Here is a 17,156-nt window from a genome sequence, read left to right as displayed (position 1 = left end):
GAAAATCATGTTTTTCTTGAAGGATGCAGACTTCTTCCTGTACCACTGCTTGAAGAAGGTGTCTTCCAGGAACTGGCAGTAGAGCTTGACTCCATCCTCAACCCGAAAAGGCCCCACAAGCTCATCTTTGATGATACCAGCCCAAACCAGTACTCCACCTCCACCTTGCTGGCGTCTGAGTCGGACTGGAGCTCTCTGCCCTTTACCAATCCAGCCACGGGCCCATCCATCTGGCCCATCAAGACTCACTCTCATTTCATCAGTCCATAAAACCTTAGAAAAATCAGTCTTGAGATATTTCTTGGCCCAGTCTTGACGTTTCAGCTTGTGTGTCTTGTTCAGTGGTGGTCGTCTTTCAGCCTTTCTTACCTTGGCCATGTCTCTGAGTATTGCACACCTTGTGCTTTTGGGCACTCCAGTGATGTTGCAGCTCTGAAATATGGCCAAACTGGTGGCAAGTGGCATCGTGGCAGCTGCACGCTTGACTTTTCTCAGTTCATGGGCAGTTATTTTGCGCCTTGGTTTTTCCACACGCTTCTTGCGACCCTGTTGACTATTTTGAATGAAACGCTTGATTGTTCGATGATCACGCTTCAGAAGCTTTGCAATTTTAAGAGTGCTGCATCCCTCTGCAAGATATCTCACTATTTTTGACTTTTCTGAGCCTGTCAAGTCCTTCTTTTGACCCATTTTGCCAAAGGAAAGGAAGTTGCCTAATAATTATGCACACCTGATATAGGGTGTTGATGTCATTAGACCACACCCCTTCTCATTACAGAGATGCACATCACCTAATATGCTTAATTGGTAGTAGGCTTTCGAGCCTATACAGCTTGGAGTAAGACAACATGCATAAAGAGGATGATGTGGTCAAAATACTCATTTGCCTAATAATTCTGCACTCCCTGTATATATACTTGGAGTAAAATCAAACTATGGAAATGTATATGCGAAAGACTTTTGTTTAATTGTGGAGTAGATATATGTGAAATATTGAAAGATATACTGAAGTATGTCTAATTTATATATGAAAAAATTGAAATTTTTACATTATATGTTCTGTGATTGGTTTGATAGTGACTGTTGGCTAGGCACAAAATATATATATATATGATTAAAAACAATTGTAGAAGATTGGAAGGTCGAGCAGGAGTATTTGCTTTTGCCACCGCAGAACTGACCAGCACGAAGCGAGGAAGCAATTCAGGGTGGCTTTGAAGCCATTCAATGATAAGTAATGGGCGGCCTCCAAGCCCACTAACAATAAACAACATGTCATGAAGAGACAGCACATGCGCTGTCTAGCTAAAACCTAAAAATGATGTTCTGAGATCATGGTGCAGGCCTGCTCTTAGGCATGATCACACAGACCGCTGAGTGTGGTTTCTTACCAAAGAAATTAAATCCACCACAAGAAGTTATTGTGAAACCAGAAATAGATTATTCAAAGAAAAGCAACCACAACTGCTCTCTCAGGTGCGGTAGCCATGAATGCCTGGATAGAGTTATATTCCAGGACATCCACAACAGGTGTCATCAGAAATTCCTTTTAAACATATTGCATCTAACTGAATAACATTAACTGAAGAACTAACAACTATAGTTTCAAGTATACATATACCACATACAATTAAGCAGGGCCAGCTGGTAAACGTCCCAATAGGTGCAGTGTAAATGCTTTGCCTAAACTGCTGGAGGGAGGCCTACTCTCCAAGGAGGAATCCAGGGGTTTCACATTCATTTTACTAAATACGTTTTAAAGACCTTGACTAAATAAACTACAAACATTTCTGAAAAGGCACCCGGTTAAATAATCTAATACAGTAGTTCGTAACCTTCTAACTCATGTGGATGCCCCACTAAATCATTATTGGAATCTGGGGACCACCACTGAGTCATTATTGGAAGGCAGACACCCAGTTATGTTAACCCCAAAACAATACACACAAATGCAGAAACACGCACTCATCAAACAAATACACAAATGATTAAATTTGTTATTTAATTCATAAATATGAAAAAAATCAAAATTGTAATTTTAGTGGGAAGGGTTGGAGCTTTCATATATTCAATTAAGGCCACTCATCGTTTGATGCCTTTAAACAGCTCGTACAAATACGTCTGAAGATACTAACAATTTTTATCCTCTAATTTCAAATCTCCTCACACTTACAGAACGTTTTAAACATTTTAACTATGCATTTTGCTGCTCTATATAAACTTTGTTAATCTTTTAATATATTTAATTGTCTAACTCCTGAGAAGGCTTCGTGGATTCCAACAGGACCCGGGACCACAGGTTAAGAAACACGGGTCTAATACTTCATACTCTCTTCAACTTTCACCTAGAGAATTCTGAATAGAAAACAACTATACAATGCATCTTAACATCATTCCCATAAAAAATTGGCAAAAAGTCAGTACGATTTTTTCAGGCACATCAAACAATCGGGGCACGCAGAACCCTTTTCATAGTCCCATCAAATCCTGCTGCAACCACAGCACCCACGAGTATTGCAGGGTGAGGCACAGCTACGAGTAGAGCTGCTGGATTCAGTGAATCTGTGGTCACAGCATTTTCTGCATAATTATGATTTACCACAATGGCCACATACTCCACCAGGGGCTTTGTCATCTGTAGATCTCAGTAAAAAAACATGTTTCTACTCAAACATATCAAAAGTTACTTAGTTGCTGTATCTCGGCCTTACACTTGAGCTAAAAAGGGGAGACTTTTACAGGATTCATATGTGTTAAAATGGCAAAATGGCTCTGGCAGCAAATGTGCAGCATTGTGCCTTCTAATTTGCCTTTTCTTGATGGATAATTTAGACAACAATCCTGCGTATTTGGACCTCCGTTGCGGTTTTATTCCTGTGGGACTGAGTACGCGGGAAGAAAGCATCCGACGATGGAGTCAAATAAAAAAATCTTCACAGTATCTGCATCAGAATCAGACCCAGGAGGATGTGGCTGGGTTTGTCAAATTTTGCAGCCTCAAACTATGAAATTTGTGGGCCAAGAAAGCAACATATACGTAATATTGCAAGGGCCTGGAGGAGCGCATTTGTCCCAGGGGTGGCAGACTGGCAATGAGATGTGGATTGATGCCAGCTGGCGAAGAAGGTCATATATGAGGGTAGAGACTGCCCGAGGAAATGGGAAAAAATATGGGGGGTATGGGGGGCTGGTTGGGGCTCAGACAGAGACTGAGGCTCGTGAGAGGAAGGGAGGGTAGGCAACGAGGTGCGGGCTCATCCACTCATCGGGGCAGTGAGAGGCTGTGTGAAGGGCCACAAAATGACTGTTAAATGTGCCTTCGATAATGAGTCATGGAGTTAAGTAACTCATGAATGGACTCGATGCATTGCTCGAAGCGAAAATGTGAACCCTGTTTATGCATCGTTTGAGGCCAGTATGTGAACCCTGTTTATGGTTTGAAAAAACAATAAAAAGAATTAAAAAAAAAAAAGCATCAGATATAGAGGCAGATTAAATGGAAAGTGGCGCTGCACTCAGTGCAGCGCCACTTTCCGTGCGCCCCTTAGCGCTCCCCTACTGCCACCATATGTGCACTGTATCTAAGATACGGTGCACCATGGCGCAGGATAGGAGGCAATAGCATCAATATTTTTTACGTTATTGATGTACTCTTCAGGGTTAGCGCCAACATTTTACTTAGGGGCCAATTGTAATCAATGGTGTACCCCCTTTTAATGCCTGCTCTGAGTAGGCGTTAAAAGTGCTGAACAAAATGATGCAAAGAAATCTCTTAGATTTCTTTGTGCCATTTTTCCCGCCCCCCCCAATGGGGGAACGTCCCCTTTGCATACACTATGCCTGACACAAGCATAATGAAGCGCAAAGCGTTACAAATTGTGCCACTTTGTAAATATGGTGTGGGAAAAAGACCACCTTAGAATTATTCTCAGCCAATGGTAATTAAATGGGACTCCATCCCAGTCCATCACCTTTTTGCACACCATGGCACCTCACGTTAGACACAGCCACATGCAAATCCACCTTGGTCCAACTCTAATAGGAAAAGTCCTGCTTGAGCTGCCAAAGCTAGGTCCTCCATGAAGTGTAACTCAAGCAACCCCAGACCAGTTTCAACTTAATTGACCTCTTCTGTCAGGTGCAGTTGGGCTGCAGTAGCACAGTGAGCTTGGAATGCAGATCTGGGCTTTTCCATTGGTCACAATGAATATAGGAAAGTGATGGATGGAATGCTTGAATTAATCTCAGCCGCTGGTAATTACCCAGAGTCACCTCTCCCTCAGTTTTTGCACACCATGCCACCTCAGATTAGACCCAGCCATATGCAAATCAGACATCCTTCTGTTACAGTCCAACCCAAACTGGCAGGAGTTAAACTGTTTGCAAGCATTCCTCCCATCACCGTTTGTGTGCTTGATGCTGCACCCAAAGCAGGAGAAGGTATGCCCAGATGTGGGTATCTTGTTCGCTGTGCCACAGAATCCAACCTAAACTTCACTGAAGAGGCCTAATAAGGCTGGAACCAGTTTGGGGTTGCTTGTGGTCAGTACTGATTTGCATAAGGTGGGCCTCTGTCTAGAGTGGCACTGTGGATGAAAAATAATGGGTTGGAATGCTATCCTAAGTGACTGCCAGTGGTTAGAGTATTTGCAAGCTTTCCTTCCAATACCTTTTGTGTTTGATCTTAAATTATGGTGGCATGTATATGGTGCTCAAGTAACAGCAGGTCTGGGACGAGACTTTGAGGTGATAGGGAGAGGGTGGGCAAGGAAAACAGGCTGGGGTGGTAGGAAAACAGGTACCACTGGGGAGAGGAGAAAGGGTTATAACACACAGAACAATATATGGGTCTTTAGCAAGAGAAAGAGAGAAGAAACACAAGTAATGTAACAGTAATGGGACTTTCCTTTTTAAGGACGATTTTCCTCACTTACTAAAGGTAGAATGCTTCATCATCGTGAATCTCCTCGCACTGTGGCAGCTGTTAATGGTGGGAGCTACAACTCCCTCAGTATGAGGGAGAAGCTCTACAGATGATTTTAGAGAATTAGTAGATACCCAAGGGAGAGCTGGGGGCGGTGAGGTAAGCAGAGAGTGCCACAAGTGCATTAAAACTGGCTGGCTCCAGGGTACGCATACACCTTTATTCATGCATCCCTGGGTCAGGATGAAAATAAGGGGTAAAATTGGGTATAAAATGAGTTAGACAGGAGGTAGGAGGCAAACGGACATGTGCCATGGGGGCAAGAAGGTTTCAGGAGAATTGCTGCCCCGGAGGTCAGGATGTTCACATACTTGCTGAGTCTCAGCCTCCAGGAGAACAGCGGTTGTGGGTGCCTTGTTGGGCCAGTAGCACTTTGTAAAAAGAAAGCCCAAAAGAGGAATGCAGTGCAAAGCGGCTTTTGAGGCTGACCAATGAATGCTTGGAAATGGGTGAGAAGCTGATTTGCATACCCGTCTCGTTTTGTGCTTCCCAAAATGGGCAGGGGCACCACCAATGTTGAGGGAGGCTGCAAGAGGGCAGCAGCCACCTTCAGAATGGTTTTATTTATTTACCCTAAGTTTCTGGGCATGGAAATTATGACCTTTTATGGCTACTTCATTTTTAAGCTAGAGAGCTTTTGCTCAGGGGCTCTGGAGTGTGAGAATCCCTTGTGGTTGGTGCTATGGCTACAGAATGTGGCCTGTAGACGGCAGTGAAAGGCTCGGCCTCACATGTGTTTGGTTGAATTTAATTTCTTTATTTAAAAAACTTTATTTGACAATAATTATTAATGAAAATTGCAATCCTTAGTCCAGTAATGAATGTGGTGGAATGTGGTTATTCATTCCATTGGTTTTAATGATGAATTCTAACATGTGGTTACCGTTATACTGAAATGGTGACCCCTTGAAAAGCCAGTAGGTCTGCCTTATAAATTATGACACCCTCTTATACTGTGATGTTGCATTAGGTATGGGGAGACCTGTGATTATGGGTTTTAGGATCCACGAAAGGTGTGATGTAATATGAGGGTGTCACCAAAGTATTGCCATCAGACTGATCTGTATATTTGTAATTTAGTGTGCATTATTTTGTATTGTGTGTAATAAATGTACTTTTCCTTTGTAAAATAAAAGCCCTGACTGGACAATAATTTATTGAGTGTAGTTATTGCCTGCCAGAGAACTGGAATTACTAGCCATCTCCCCGGACAAGGCTTGGACTGCTCTGCTCCGCTGCCCTGAGAGAGTCAAGTGCTACAATGTGGTAATTAATTCCCAGTAAAAAGACAATTTAGGCAGTATTACTTACACAGGACACACATCGTTCGCAACTAATGACCCAGTTTTGTTTTACAGAGTATATAACCTACTTGGAAAGAGGCAGACAAGAAAATGACAGTTGAAGCAGATCTTTAACACCTTTTACTTTTTATAAAATCCTATTGCTGGACAATAACATTATTGCAGCAAATCAAGAGAGCCTCAATGTAACAGGCTCAAACATCAGGGATGATATATATCTATAAACAGATGTAGTGCATGAAAGGTCTCCACATAAGTTGTGGAATAAGAGCTACAGCAGCAAGAAATTACCCTCTGCAGCCACAGAAATGACAATAAAACATCAGCCAAAGTACTCTGAAATCACTTGACAGGTAGGTTGTGCGTTGGATGAAAAAGCAGCTTTAAGAAGGTGGTCTTGATGAAATGATTTTATCGAACAAACGTTGATACATTTTTTATTCAAGAATAGGTTTCACCAGGTTGACTAAACTAATTTGCTGAAGGCCTTTCATAACCAAAAATGTCTTTAAGACTCTTTTGAAGGGTGTTAGTTGGACCTGGCGCTTTTTGCAGGGTCACCCCAGAAGTTTTGCCTTCCTTCGCTGAACCTGTCTTTGTTGGCTTTTAGGGCTCTAGGCACCTTTTTCCTGGTAACCTGGGGTAAAGTGCGCATGCATTTACTACAATTACCTAAAGTCTGGTGGGCTGCAGCACTCACTGTTCCACCTACAAAAGTAGTCCTACAAAACATGCCTCTGGCCTGCCACCAGAGCCTCTAGTGTAGTTTTAAACTGCGTTTTCAATCTGGCAAAATAAACCTTTTGCCAGACCTAAACCTTCCTATTTCATACTAATATGTTGCCCCTAACATATGCCATAACCACCCCAGGGCAGGGTGCATGATATTTAAAACGTTTAACATATCTGTTTAGCTTTTACATGTCCTGGCAGTGAAAAACTCCTAAAGTTTTTTTCACATGTGTGAAGTTTAACTCTCCCATAGACTAACACTGGGTTACCCTATTAGATTTAACAAGTGCTATCCTCAAAGTGTGACCAGACAGAGATATGCTGTTTACATTTAAATATGTTGTGATTTTAAATCCTCTTCAATGGAAGAGACATATTTTAAGTTACAATTTTGAAAATGTCACTTTTAGAAAGTTCAAATTTTCTTGTCTCAACCAACACTGCTTTTCTGCCAGTGTTGTGAGTCGCATGACTGTAGGGGATTGTGTATTGCTTCTGTACAGCAAGAAAAAGGAAACTTAGGTGTGAGGTAAGAAGGTATTCCTGACAAGATGGCTGGGGAGGAGTTGTGCCCTGACCTGTTTCCATTTCAAAGAGCCCTGTCTGCACAACACAGTTTGGAACTAGTTTGGGAAGAGAAGAATTGACCACAGCCAGTTTTGGGGGTAGGTCGAGGAATTCCCCACACACCAGGTATAAAAATAGAACCCTTAGATTCACTCATCAGAACACCCCTGTACCTGTTGGAAGATTCAGAAGAACTGATCTGCTGCCTGCTGGACTGCCCTGCTGGTTCAAGGACTGGTTTGCTTGCTGTCTAAAGAAGGAAGATTGGACCTGCTTACCTTGATCCCAGGCTACCCAGAGTGACTCCTAGAGTCAGCTGGCTGGCCTCCTGTGTTAGCTATACGGACACAACAAGCATCCAGAGGCTTCCCTGAAACTGCATGGCTAACCAGCATCAACTGCACCTGCCTGGACCTGCTTCAGCCCAGCTGCTGGTTTATGCTGGAAAGAGCCCTGTTGCTCAAGAGGTGACCCCAGGGTCGTTGACCCTTGGTTGGAATTAGTGAAAATTTTCCCACAAAAAGAGGAGAAAATCCTGACATTTGCATTCTTCGTGACCACTAAAGGGGCAGTTTGTGCCAGGCCCCTGCTACCCGCGACAACTGCCAATGCGGAGCTCCACTGAGACCTGTGACGACCGGCAGTGAGAGACCTGCACTGCGCACTGGCAGCGACCATCTGCGATGATCAACCACCACGAATCTCCAGCGACGACCAGCTCTTTGGACTACAGCAATGACTGACCCAGATGCTCAACCTGCTTCTTCACGTCAAAAACCTTCCCCTCACACCTCTGATGCGAACTGAACTCTTTCAGCCATACTTGAGAAGGTAACTCTTCAGCTGGATTAACCTGGTCCTAGTACCCGATCCGCACTCCATCGCAGTCAGCCTCAATTTGTGACCTTCCCCGGGTCTAGCATGACAAGAGAACTGTGAGTGCTGCTTTCTGCTTCTTGGTGGTATTTTCAATAAAAAGTTTGAAATTCATTATCTTCAGTTCTACGGACTGCCAACATGAAGCTACAGCAGCGACCTGCTTCCTGCAGCCCCCGCAAAGGTGACGCTCAAGCTGAGGCTCTGAAAAGGTAAACTTACTATCTCCCTTCCCCATCCATGCCTTCCCATCCTGTATATCAAATCCCCATCTTTTCCCTTCTTACATATTTGTTATTCTGTCCTGTAAAAGTAATATTTTCTTTTTCCATGGAAACATTTTAATTTCATGTTGATAGTATTTCGTCATTTTAAGGTCGTTTTGTCTACCTGTTTTGTCAGGCTGACTTTCTTTATTTAAGAAATTCATCAACATGACGGATTGTCCACAATATTAGCTTTATTACTTATTTTGTTCTAAAAATATGTTTGCTATTTTCAATAAGTAAATAGATCTGAAAATCAGTATTCCATTTCCAGATGAAATGGCATATGTAGGATCGAAAATCCCTGGTGCGGTATCCCTGTGTTTCCTGCGCCTCATTTGAACATTTCTGATTGATCACTAGATGCTCCTGACAGGATACCTGTGTCATTTGGCAGGTACTCCAATGTTTTTGTTCAATTTGATCCTCATCAGCATATTCCAATCCACTGAAAGATGGTGCTCACCAAAGATGAATAATCTTTTAACATTGCGACTAATGTCCTCATGAACATGGCGATTCTTGGTGGCAATGCTTAATGGCACAGGGTACAGCTCTTTACACTGGGGGGAGTCGGGTATTAGCCATACTTGTTAAACCTGCTATGTACAACCATAACCTTTACCTCTAACTTCCATTACCATGTGAAATATCTCTGTGAATGTATGTAGGGTACTTTGTGTGTATAGCTAGTGTGCTGTGATGTGTATGTTTTTATGAGTGAGGGGCCCACCTGTCATGATCCGCTCCCTGCGCTCTCGTGCCCCCCACCAGGGAGCCTAACTTTGGGACTTTCCAGTGTTCAAGTAAGCTTCTGAACCTTCCACTGTATGTACATAATGATTTCCAGCCTTTTGAACTTTTATTCTGAAATGCCCATCCATTGCAGAGCCACGCCAGGTTTTGTACAAACCAGTTTGCTTATGCTAAAAACCTCAATACCTAGAATTCCCTGCTCACTGCTCCACCCCTGCAGGCCAGGCACGGATGGAAGAAGTGAGCACACCTGCAGCTGGCAGGTGCTAGATCAGAGCTGATGCATGTGATTATTATGGGCTCTTTTGGACTCCAGTTCCCTTCAGTCCAGTGTTCATTCCTGTTCGACTGACCCTTGTTTCCAGAGTTCCTGAACTTTAGTTCATTCTTGTTTCTTGCAGAATCCCGATTCCTGAGCTATAGACAGATTCTCACGCCTTGAACTAGCAGTGTCTGCAGTGCTGCCTCGCTTCCTGCTTCCTGGGCCAGCATTACTTTTGTGCATCATTGATCTGTGCACGTTCCCTCTTTTTCTAGTTACCTGCCTTACTTCCCTTCTTCCTTAGTTCGTTTCTAGTTTGACGCCTTCCAGTTTCCTTGTCTGGTTTGTTACAATCTTACTGCCAAGTGTGCCCTTTGTTTTCTTTTCTAAGCTCCTTGTCTATTTTGGCTTCATATTTAATTCTACACCCGTGCGGTTCCCGCCCTTGCGTGTTCCTGTTTGATCGCCAGGATTCGTGAGCGCAGCTGAAAACCTAGATGTTGTTTCTTGTCCACTTTGAGTATCATCTTTGAGTTACTTTTATAAGATGAACACAGCATCAGCTCCACAGACCCTGCATGTGGCTATTTGCAATCTGTGTTTGTAACCGTAATTGTGGGTGAGGAACTTCCTGAGCTTCAGTCTTGCCGTGTGGAGGTCCCAAGTGATTTACCCCACATTTTTCTCCATTGTTAATGGTGTTTGTGGAGGGATGGTCGGAAATAAGGCTTCAGAGGCTTTACGGTTTTCTGAATGTTGACTTTTAATAAGTATACAGTGAGAAATGAGAGAAAACAACAAAAAAATTGTTGGCACACAAATTTAAAGTCACAGCCTTTATTATTATATAACCACTTCTTCTGTGTGGCACGGGTAGTCATTACTTTCTTAACCTGGTCTTTTTCTGCTTTTTTCTCTTCCTAGGTCTCTCTAGATTGCCACCGTCTGCACCCTCGGAAGAAGCTGGAAAAACATGCACTAAGTAAAAAAGATGGGCAGGTTTTCACCCCTATTTTCCAAACGAATTGGAAGTCTGTCACCAGTCACCAGTGAGGGGGGGGAAGAGGTGGGGTGGTCGACAAAATGTCCTACTAAAGTAACTAACTGTTTGCCCTTCAGGGCTATGTGAGTCTGGTGCCAAGCTTCCCCCATCCTTAGAAACCAGGGTCGATAGTGTGCTTGGGACAGAGTTGGCAAAATGGAACATACAAACCAAGGTTCTGATTAGCTAGATTAGCCCTTTCACTTTCATCAGGTTCCTTTGCATTACACCAACAGAAAGCTTTTACCCCTTCACTTACTAATTCTCTCTTTATACACCCCTCCCATGAATATTAACTCTATGATTAGAACACAGAATAGGAAAAATATAAAAGCGAAGGGGAAAAAAAAGAAATGGCACTATAACAACTTAAGTGGTAGAGTAATGGTTTTGGGGAGATGCGTACTCAGGTCAGTCACTCTTCCGACTTGCGGCCAGCTGTAGTGCCAAGGCTGGTGATGACACCGGTCCTCACTCCACTCCTCTGGCTCCTCCCTTGTTTCTCCCTCCTTGCCTTGTTGCGTCTTGCCTTTTTCTGTTTGCTGTCTTTCCCGTTTGGGGTCCTGTGTTGTTGTTGCGCCTGTTCCTTTGGTTCTCTTCTCCTCCCACTCACCCCCGAAGTCAGCGTCCTCCATGTAATCAGGGACCGCCTCCTGTTTGTCCCTCTTCTATTTTGTTTCCTGCACTCCTTCTGCCAGCTCCTAGAAAATAGAGTCCTTTTTCTTACTTTTAGGGATGGGGTGGATGACGTCAGTCCCTCCTCCCCTCTAACGCTGTTTTCGTTCGTCTTTCAGATGCCGGTGGGGTGGATCAAGGATCTGTGAGGGAGCTGCGTTCACCATTCCAGGTAAGTCCAGGGGAAGGTTTGGCCTCCTTTTCACAGTCTTAAATATAAGTCTTAGATGTCCTTCCTGGGTGTTAGTTAATCTGAATGCCAAATTGCCTCTTGAGTGCCTGTTCTTTCTGAGTTTTGACTTTCTTGTTCCCCTTTGCAGAGCTTCCACTTTTTCCATTGACTCCCTATGTGATCTTGGGCAGCTCTGTACTCAATATTCTGTTTACTTTATCTGCCCTGCCACCAGTCTTTGCCAGAGTTCCTGACACCCACCTATATGCATTCCTCCAACAAGTTGTTTTGATATGGAAGACAAGGCCTCCAGGTAGCTGTCTCCCTTTATCTCCCTGCACCCACCCTCCCTATCTTCCCACACTGCATAGACCATTGTAGCCAAGCTGTTGTGTGTCTGGTTCAGAACAACAAAACTGTCAATGGAAGGGAAACATCTTTGTTTTCAACTCACTAATATACGCCGCTGTAGAGAGGTCAGCCCGTGGCCTGCAAAAAGGAGTACTTATGCAAAGGCTTTGGCCAAGAACATGGCTAATGCTCTCACCTGAACAATAGGAAGGTATGTATACAAAACTGTCTTGTGCCGGTTTAAATGGCGTTGGCAGTATTACATTTTGCTTGATGCCTTGTGTTCCCACTATTTGTTGTTTTAAGGTTAATAAATGTGGTATTTTCTCCATTCGGAAATTCAATATAGACTCTATTGCACATCTGTACTATATTGGATCAAAATATTCACTCCTTGTGGGACCATTGTTCTTTTTCAAAATACACTGCAATAAGTGGCAAAAAAAACTTATCACTAGGAGGATAGAAGAGCCAAAACACAATATATAAAGGTGCCAGAGGCTCCACAAACCTAGCGGGTCTCTTCCTGCCTCACTCCCCACAGCACTGAGTACCTACACACCCCTCTTTCACCTTCTTTCTGCCAGGATCACACAGTTTTCTATATCTTTCTGAATAAAAGGAAAATACCTTTTATTTCATAATACACTCCAGGCTTTGCTGGCATATGTTGATGACACGCTTAAGAGCAGTTTTATTGGCCTTTTCAAATCCTCCATGTTTTAGAAACAGAGGACCCCGCTTTTCATATTCTGATGGATACAACTACCTGTGGATTCCTCACCTAATGAATACTCCCATGGCGCCAGCATTCGACGGAAATCTTCTTCCTAGTCTCTGCACGTCGACGAGGACGTCACTCTAGCCCACGCGACGCCGTCTGACGTCATACAGGCAATAAGAGGTCCTCGACGACGTGCCGACGTCAGTTCCCTTTTTTCCGTGCATTCGAAAACGGTTATCTTCGAGGGAGCTACTGTTACTTTAGTGGTTACAGTGTGTTTTCTGCTGCATAGTTCTTCTCTGCGGTAACAATGTCTCAGAGAAAGTCGGGTTTCAAGCCCTGTCGAGAGTGTGGGGGCAAGATGTCCGTTACAGATCCTCACTCCGACTGTCTCTGGTGTTTGAGCTCCGATCACGACGTTGTGACTTGTGATTCATGTCAGCACATGAATCCGAAGGCCCTCAAGGAACGTGAGGCTAAACTATTCCTGGCGAAGTCTAAGAGAAAGGAAAAACATCACAAGAAGTCTTCCTTGCCAAGGTCTCATCGGCGTCATCGAGACTCCCGGCGCCGTAGAGATTCACGGCGTCATTCAAGCAAGGAGACTCGTTCGAGGTCGCCTTCGGCTCGGCGTCGGAGGACTTGGGAGGTCAGTCCAACGGTCACGCCGCATCCATCGACGCCGTTGCCCTCTCCGGCGTCACCAACTTCGCCTGGACAAGCGTCTGTGGTTGAGGTGATGCAGCCTCTTGTGATGTCTCCGGCGTCGCTGACGTCGAGGCCGGTGTTGGGGTCGCCTTTGATCCAGGCACCTCAGTATCCGGCTTTTCCAGCCCCTGGAGCCGATAGTACCGCATTTCTGAATGCGATGTATACCATCTTTCAGCAGATGGCTCCAGGAGGTGCTCCGGCTGGTCCTTCGGGGCCTTTAGCCTTTTCATTGGGTGAGCCTGCGCCTCTTCGGCCGGCACCCTTTATGCCCTTTCTCCCTTTTGGGAATGTGGGCTCGGCGCCGGTGTCGGCGCCAGTGGCCGCTCCCGTGGCTTCAGAGGGATTGGCTCCGGAGGTTTCCATCCCGTCGACGTCGGGATTTCGTCCTGTGACTCCGGTGGGTCCATTGGCTCCAAGATCTCTTTGTCCTGCTCCTTCATCGGCGCCGAAGCTGCCTGGGGCGCCGGATGCGGCGTCGGATGCTTCTGGAGATCGGCGCCGATCTTCGACTTCGGCAGAGGCCATGTCGACTCCGCGGATTGAGCAGAGACTACATTCAAGGAGGCGTGCTCTCCGTCTGTTGGAAGAGCAGGAGTACCAGCGAGTCCTGGAAGAAGGAGAGGTTGAGGACTCTGGTGATGGACTGCACGGTCTGGATACGGCCAGTGGGCTGGATACTTCCCCTGAGTGGGACCTTTCATCTCCAGGGGAGTATATGGAGGAGGCTGCTACCTTTCACGCGGTGGTGAGGAAGGCGACTAACTTTCTGGACCGGCCTTTGCCGGTGGCAGAGGCGAAGCAGAATTTATTGACGGAGGTGCTGCATCCGGCCTCTGCTGCAGCGGAGCCTCTCTTGCCGTTTAATGAGGCTTTGCTTTATCCGGTGTTGGAGGTGTGGAAGAAGCCTGTATCTTCCTCTGCAGTTCATAGGGCTGTGGCCAGGAGATATCGGGCTGCACCATCTGACCCTGGCTTTCTTTCAAGACACCCTATGCCGGAGAGCTTGGTGGTGCAAGCCTGCTGTTCATCAAAATCAGCGCGTGGATCTTTCCCGACGGTGCCTGGAGACAGGGACTCCAAAAAACTGAATGCGCAATCCAAGAAAATATTTTCTTCTTGCAGTTTGGCGTTGAAGGCCACCAACGCAACTTGCATTCTGGGGAGATATGTCCATGCTCTTATGGATGATATTTCATCTTCTTTTACGGAGCTTCCCCAGGGACTCTTGGATGTTGTCTCAGACGCCCAGGCTGCCGCAACCCAGATTATCCAGTCTGGACTGGACACGACCGACTCGGTGGCTAGGGCGATGGGCACGGCTGTGGTGGCAAGAAGACAGGCCTGGCTCCGTAATTCAGGGTTTTCTGCGGATGTACAGTCGACCCTATTAGACCTCCCGTTTGATGGGGACAAACTGTTTGGAGCAAAGGCAGATTCGGCCTTGGAGCGATTTAAAGAGAGCAGGGCCACAGCCAAATCGTTAGGGCTGCAAGCTCCTTCTTCCTCTGCCTCTTCCAGGTTTTTCAGGAGGTTTCGTGGATTTGGGCGTGGCTCTTCCTCCTCTTCCTTTCGGGGGAGGTTCCAGCAAGCCGCCTCTTCTCACCCCTATAGATCATTTAGAGGGAGAGGTAGGGCCCGTACCAGAGGAGCCTTTCAACAGCACTCTGCCTCTTCCTCGTCCTCTGGAGGGGTGCAGCAGGGAAAGCAGCCTTAGGCTTCCACCATTTCCCACTCACTCCTCTCCTGTAGGGGGAAGATTACGGCATTTTCTCCACAAGTGGGAGACTATTACAATGGACACTTGTGTTATCAGTATTGTGGAGAAAGGCTACACCCTTCCCTTTCGGGAGTTTCCGCCCCCCCTCCCGCCCATCTTATTGTTCAGAAGAACACCTCCTGTTGCTAGAACAGGAGGTTCAAATCCTCCTTTCAAAGGGCGCGGTGGAGTTGGTTCCAGAGCAGGAAAGGGGTCAAGGTTGTTACTCAAGGTACTTCCTGATTCCCAAGAAAGATGGTCGGTTGAGACCGATCCTGGATCTGAGGATCTTGAATTGGTTCCTCAATCAGGAAAAGTTCAAGATGCTGACCCTAGCACAGGTGCTTTTGGCGTTGAACAAAGAAGATTGGATGGTGTCTGTCGACTTGCAGGATGCTTATTTTCATATCCCGATACTCAAGTCTCACAGGAAGTATCTCCGGTTTGTGGTAGGGTCGCAGCACTATCAGTTTGCGGTCCTCCCGTTTGGTCTTACTTCAGCACCTCGAGTCTTCACGAAGGTGATGTCAGTGGTTGCGGCAGAGCTCAGAAGGAAGGGGATAGCAGTATTCCCTTACTTGGACGACTGGTTGATCAAAGCCAAGTCCCCGGAGCTTGTGTCGTATCATCTGCAGTCAACAACCCAGTTGTTGTTCGACCTGGGCTTTTCGGTGAACGTGCCCAAATCTCACCTGGAGCCCTCTCAGCGCCTCCTGTTCATAGGGGCAGTACTGGATACAACATTGAATCGAGCCTTTCCTCCGCCTCAGCGGGTTCAAGATATTCAGGAATTGGTTCCAATGTTTCGAAACGGAGCGGTAGTTCCAGTCCTCAAGGTCCTTCGTCTGCTCGGCCTGTTTGCCTCCTGCATACTGTTGGTCACGCATGCTCGCTGGCACATGAGGGCTCTTCAGTGGTGCCTCCGAAGGCAGTGGTCTCAACACAAGGGAGATCTAGAAGGTGCGGTCAAGATCTCCAGAGATGCTGCTGTGGACTTGAAGTGGTGGATTGCGAGCAACAATCTTTCGCAAGGAAAGCCGTTCGCGCAGTCGCCACCAGTGGCCACGGTCATAACGGATGCTTCCACTCTAGGGGGGGGAGCTCATCTGGGGGATCTGGAGATCAAAGGACTTTGGTCTCCAGAGGAACAGATGTTTCATATCAATCTGTTAGAGTTACGGGCTGTACGTCTGGCTCTCAAGGCCTTCCTCCCTTCCCTTCGTGGTCAGTCGGTACAGGTCCTGACGGACAATACTACCACGATGTGGTACATAAACAAACAGGGAGGAATAGGGTCGTACCTTCTCTGCAGAGAAGCTCTTCGACTATGGTCCTGGGCAAAGGACCATCAGATTTGCTTGGTAGCAAATCATTTGGCCGGGGTCTTGAATGTACGTGCGGACAGTCTCAGTCGCCAATTCTCGGCCGACCACGAGTGGCGTCTCCATCCAGATCAAGTTCGTTTAATCTTCCAGATGTGGGGGTTTCCTCGGATAGATCTGTTTGCCACTCGGGAGAACGCGCATTGTCTGTTATTCTGCAGCCTCCAGTATCCGGTGCAGGGAGCATTGGGGGACGCGTTTCTGATAACCTGGTGCGACCAGTTGCTTTACGCGTTTCCCCCCATACCCTTGATTCCTCGAGTGTTGAGGAAGATTCGCCAAGACCGGGCCCAAGTCATCTTAATAGCTCCGGATTGGCCAAGGAGGGTGTGGTATTCCGACCTTCTCCAACTCTCGCTGTGCCCTCCGCTCCGTCTCCCTCTCAGGGCAGACCTCATCTCGCAGTCGCAGGGGCAGGTTTTACACCCCAACCTCCAGAGTCTACACCTACATGCCTGGAGATTGAACGGGGCAACCTGAGTTCCTTCTCTCTCCCGCCTGATGTAGTGGATGTTATATTAGCGGCCAGGCGACACTCCACTAAATCTATCTACGCTAATAGGTGGTCTAAATTTGTTGCGTGGTGTGGGGAGAGA

The sequence above is a fragment of the Pleurodeles waltl genome, chromosome 5 (assembly GCF_031143425.1).
Source record: "Pleurodeles waltl isolate 20211129_DDA chromosome 5, aPleWal1.hap1.20221129, whole genome shotgun sequence".
NCBI classification, from domain to species: domain Eukaryota; kingdom Metazoa; phylum Chordata; class Amphibia; order Caudata; family Salamandridae; genus Pleurodeles; species Pleurodeles waltl.
The sequence above is the reverse complement of the archived record's forward strand: the minus strand, read 5'-3'. Positions refer to the sequence as shown.